Raw genomic sequence first — 6,002 nt, 5'->3', positions numbered from 1 at the left:
CAGCAAAGCCAGGAGTCCAACATAAGCGTCAAAGCGATGCGGTGTGAAAATAAATCACAACCACTATATGGTGCGTATCAAACACAACCACACAAGCAACCTGCAAGAAATACAATCCAGACAATGCAGGAATACATCTTAATGGATGAGAGATCAGGAATAAGTTCGTGTCTCACAAATAAAGTGGAACACAACGCAATTGAATCCCAATCGAACTCTCTCAAAGTACCTTGCATAAGCTAGCACACTTATCAGAAATAAACAAGGAAATGCGAACAAAGTCGCTTAATCGGATTATGAAACAAAATGGAAGCAAAATTCTAACTAAATTCTAAGAATAAAATCTAACAAGAATATTATTTTTCATGGCATTTTTATCTAAAACAATAGAACAAAACTATGTACAAAATATTAAATCTAACACGGAAAATAGTACATGTTTTTATTATATCTTTTTATCAATGCGAGCAATCTAAACAAACCTAATATTTTTCACGGTATTTTATCCAAACATTAGAGAAAAACTATGTAACAAGACACATAAATTCTAACAAGAAGGAATATTACATGTTTTTTATTCATTTTTTACCGTCTAAAAACAAACACAATTCCAATGATTTATTATGCTAAAAATAAAAGAAGTTCAAACTAGTTAAAAAACTAAATCTAAAATGTAAAACTATGCACACAGGGGGGTTTGAAATTCAAAACTATGGTGCAGGTAGAAAACTGGCGCAGAGGCTCAAGGGATGAAGCCCAATGGCTTGTTTTTGTGTTCATTTTCAGCAGCATCAAAAATAAGGGAGGTGCACTGGGCCTAATGTGGGGTGAGGTTAGCATTTCTTGTGAAGGCCCAAGGAGTATCAATCCACAAGGATTAATCACATTTTGTTTCAGATTTTTATATTACCATTATCCCCAATTAATCAAGTTAACAACTTCATTAATCACCAGATTTTGCTTAATTAACCATATTCAGATATTAAACACGTGCTTGAAATTGAAAAAGGGGCTAGGTTTACATGAAGATTGGTGCATCAGGTCTCTTCTCCATCGCTCATGGCCGAAAACGGCACGGTGAAACGGCGGAGCTTCTCCGACCGAAATCTCGATCACTTCTTCGTACCTCTCTCTTCATCACCTTCCGGATCCGATTTCTCAAATCTCTCTCGTTAACCTCTCAAACTTCATTTTCTTCTTCTTCTTTTCGTTTACGTTTCGTGAGGACGATGAGCACCGTTGTTCTTGCGCTGAGTTAAAGACGGATGAATGAAGTTGCGTGATGGTGCGAATGAAGGTTCCATGTTGAAGATCCGCGATGATGATGCGCGGCGGTGAGGTTGTTATTGTTGCGATGTGATGATGGATGTGGCGATTATGTGGACGTGATGTTGCAACGTTGGAATGGAAGACGTTGTTGACGAAACGTTGAGTTCCAGAATTGCGCGCGAGGAAGATCGAAGATTGCAGAGTTTTCGTGTGAATGTTGCACCCCGAAATTTGTCCTATTTATTTGAGCTATAAGTTAATAATGACGTTTATTTCGTCATCCAAAAATTGAAGAAATAATAAAGAGTTTTCATGGGTTTAAGAAGATAAGGTGCGAAAAATGGTTTAAACAGTGAAAATACGAGAAAATTCACAAGTCTTATTTAGACGGTGATATGATCTAAGGTTTCGGATCTCAGAAAATTCATATCTCACAATCCGCTCGTCGGATTCGCTTGAAAATTTAACTGGAGATCCATACCATCATTACCAAGATTTAATATGTTCGGACCAAAGGCCAATTATGCACTGAAAACTCCCAGCATTTTAAAGATCACCGCGTCATTTCGGTAAAAAATGTGTTTTCGAGTATGTCGCGCCGAGTTCGAAAATTCATAACTCCGTCGATTTTTATCGTATGAAGTTCATTCCGGCGGCATTTTCTCGGAAATTTCGTTAGCTTCGATTCTTCGTCAAACATGCTTGTTCAGATTTTGAGCCGAAGATGGAGTTTTGTCGAGTTCTTTGAGCGGTACTCCCAAAATTCTGCACAGTCGCGCCAGATGAATCGACGTTTCTCGTCATTCAAACGCGCGTAATTTCTTCATCGCTTATCGGATTGAGACGATTCTCGCGGCGAAAAGTCACAAATTTGGTCATCTTCACAGTGGCATTGGTTTCGTTCCGAAATTCAGAGCCGAACCAAGTTTCCTTAAAAACGAGCCAAAATAAGACGCACCAAGGGCAATTTGGACATTTCGTGTTGGCATTATATAAACTTTTTGCTCTTCACAAATCAAGGGAGGACTCTCACAATTTGAATTCACCAATTTTTCACAAACACTTTCTCTCAATTCTCACTCAATTCTCATAGATCAAAACCACAAATCACATAAAACTTTCATCAAGATTCATCAATTTTCACCAAGATCAAGAACATGGATTGAAGAATCAAGGTCGAAGATTGAATTTCTCTTCCTCTCTCCACATAGAGTTGCGCGCCTCTCTCTCTCACTTCGAATTTCGCGTTCGAGTTCGTGTCGCGTTCGTGTCGTGTTCGCGTTCGTGTCGTGTTCGTGTTCGCGCTTCGGTTAGATCTTCATTCGGTAAGCTTTCGGGTCTTGAATTAAGTGCTTAATTGTTGATTATTATGTGAATTCGAATCTAGATCTACCTCTTGTTCTTGATTAATGGATGATTGATGATGATTGATCGGTGAATTTGTTCGTATTTTGCCCGAATTTGTCGTGTTCATGTGAATTGTGGTTGAATTAGTGTTTGTTGCATATAATCGAGTTCCATTGATGACGAATTGTGATGTTCGTGTTTAAATCCGTGATTCGGTGGTGATTTTACGTGCATAATTGTTGATGTTAATGTATGTTGCTTGCGACACACTCAAAGTGTTTGTGTAAATGCATGCGGTGATTTTTCTACTTAATAATTGACTTGCTTGATGCTTAAACCATAACTCGTACATGTTTGTGGCTTGATCAATATCGCATGTATTAATTCTTGATGTTGTTGCATTAGCGTAATATTTGTTTTGGTTGACGTGTCGCTTTCGCGCTTTGCTCATAACATGCTTCGTGTTAGTGTGTGGTGGTGTTTATGCCTTGCTTTCATGAGCATTTCTTTACATATAACATGAATATTCAATGTTTGTTTGCTTTGATTTCGAGTTGGAACGGTTTTGGATTGAGTGCGAATGGCTTCGGGGCCTTAAAAATACATAAAAACTTGTTTTGCAACGCCAGGAACCGGGTTGTCCCATGCGGGAACCGGTTCCCACTCAATCCAAAATTGATGGTTTTCTGTGTTTTAGTACCAGGAACCGGGTTGTCCCTAGGTGGGAACCGGTTCCTGCGCTGTTTTTGCCCTCTGGTTTGTGTGCCAGGAACCGGATTGTCCCTAGGTGGGAACCGGTTCCCAGTAATTTGAAATTTGCTGGTTTCTGTGATTTAGTACCAGTAACCGGGTTGTCCCTAGGTAGGAACCGGTTCCCAGTTTTCTTCCTCTGGTTTTTAGTACCAGGAACCGGGTTATCCCTAGGTGGGAACCGGTTCCTGTGTGTTATTTTTGTGTTTTCTTTCCTAACTTCAATCTTGAATAACTTTTCACTTGTAACTCCGATTTGCACGTTCTTTATATCGTTGGAAAGCTTATGAGATGTACTATCTAGCTAAATGCTTAGTCTTCAATAATTTGTAGATCATTTATGTTTGATTTCTCTTTGATGTTTCATCGTCCATTTCATGTTTATATTACTTGCCCGTTCCTTTTCGCTTATAATTCAATAACGCAATTCCGATTGCGGTGTGTTGTTATCTCTAATTTGTGTGCTAGTGTGCAAGTTTTTTGGATAGTCACCGATCGGCGCTTATTACTTGTGTGTTTCGTTTCAGTTGTGGGACACAATCCTATTCACTCGTGTCGCGCTCTCATCTCGGAGATACGATCCTTTTGCTTTATATCTGCTTGTTTGGTTTGCTTGTTCCTCTTGCAGGTGTATTGTGATTATGCTCGACGCGCATGTCGACCTTTGTGTGCTTTCGTGGCTAATCAGTGTGCTGACCATTTGCTTTTGCTTTGCTAGCTCGCTCGCGGGATTCTTAGTTTCTTCGCTTTGCTTCACTTTAGTTTACGGATCATCATCTGTTTGGTATTGATTCCGTTTCATTTTATTTCTCTAGCACTTTATCGCTTTCTCGCATCATCCTTTAACATGAGAAGTAGGACCTAGACATGCATCTGGCCAAGCCCTCGAAAGAGGCTCTGTTTTTGTTGGTGTGTTTACATTTGTGCTTTGCGGCAGGGAGTCACGGTGTAATAAGTCCTATTTGGCACTCTGTTAAGTCCTAATGGAAGGCATGCAGAAAGGGTTAGCAATCAACCCCCGCCCAGTCTCATCGAGTCCGTTCAGTATGCGCACGCTACGCGTCGCTCGCTTTTGAACTAGCACAAGATCTTGTTATCGAGTATGTCAAGAAAAGGGTTCATGCAGCCGAACCCCCGCCTTTCCTATAGCTCGCGTCGCTCGACGTTGATGCTCGGTGTACGCACGCACCGTTTTCCTTTACGATCCGTGACGGCTTGGTTGCTGAGAGGGAATCGCTCCTCTTGTCTATGGCCCGATCATTTTCGCGAGGTCTAATGCTTGGTTGACTTGGGTTGAGCTGCTCCCCTTGGCTATGGCGGGACCGCCTTTCTACCACTCGGCCAGTGTCGTTGGTTTGTTTACTTTACGAGCGGAGCTCGTTTCTGTGATATACTTGTTTGCTTTTGCTTTTCCCTCGTAGGTTGATAGCTTAGCTTAGACATGTACCCTTTGTATGATAACATTAGGTAGCAAGCTTTCCCCCGTAGCTTAGGTTTTCCTCATGCATCTTTTAAAACACAAACCACATTCTTTGATTTTCTTTTCTTAAGAGCTTGTTATTTCCGCTCCATTCCCAGCATAAGTCTCCAAAGGTCGAGCAGCGTGTCGCGGGGAAAAATCGTTATCTTTTTTTCAGGATGAGACACCTGATGCCTTCTTTGGGCTCGAGTGCTCAAAAAAATGATTTTTCTTTTGTACCGACCAAACTTTTTATTGTTTCCAAAGTAGGAAAAGGAAAAAAGCTGCAATAACCTAAAAAAGTGGGGGAGAGATTCCGGGTAAGAGGGTTGGTTATACGAAGGGAAGGTATTAGCACCCAACGTATCTATAGTACTCTATAGGTTTCTTTGTTTTGTTTATTCCATTCTTGTTGTGGTGGAGGTTCTTGTGAGAAAGAGGTGGGACCTAAGGTGTTTGTTTGATTATGCTCGCAAAGATCATCGCGATCCTCTGCATACATATCCCCTAGAGGGAATCAGAGCATCTGTAGCTCGGGGTCTACGGGTGCTAAGGTTTGAATGGTTTTTTTTGTTTTGTTTTGCTCGCCAAGGATCGACCTTGTGCCTACGTATTCTCAAAGGGATGTTGAGAAAGTCAGAGCAATCGTAGTTCCCACTTATGCTAGTGGAAGCAAAGGAAAAGAGACAAATGTCATCTAAATGTTCGATGTATCTAATCTATATCATCACATACATCTGTTTGATTTTTGTTTGAAAATATTTTCATTATAAGCCCGGGGCCATGCCACTTAGGGTGCTTAGAATGATAAAGATGTTTTTTGTTGTTTAACCAGCCTTGTGGCAAAAGTTTCAATGAAGTCAGCCTTGTGACAAAAACTTTGATTAATCAGCCAGCCTTGTGGCAATAGTTTCAATGAAGTCAGCCTTGTGACAAAAACTTTGATTAATCATCCAGTACGGTGGTAAAACAGTTTGATTGATTAGCCAGCCTTGTGGCAAAAAAGTTTGATTGATTGATTGTTTGATTGTTTGTGATGATATAAAAGAGATACTCCTATCATAGAGATGAAAAATGTCTAATCTCCTAGGGTATTTGTTTTGGATATTGGGGATGTTTATAAGAAGCCCGTGGGTCCTTGTACAAAGCCCAAGAGGAGGCTATCCGAGGGTCCTTG

This window comes from Vicia villosa, linkage group LG3 (assembly GCF_029867415.1).
Source record: "Vicia villosa cultivar HV-30 ecotype Madison, WI linkage group LG3, Vvil1.0, whole genome shotgun sequence".
In the NCBI taxonomy this organism is placed as follows: domain Eukaryota; kingdom Viridiplantae; phylum Streptophyta; class Magnoliopsida; order Fabales; family Fabaceae; genus Vicia; species Vicia villosa.
This window is presented reverse-complemented; position numbering follows the sequence as displayed.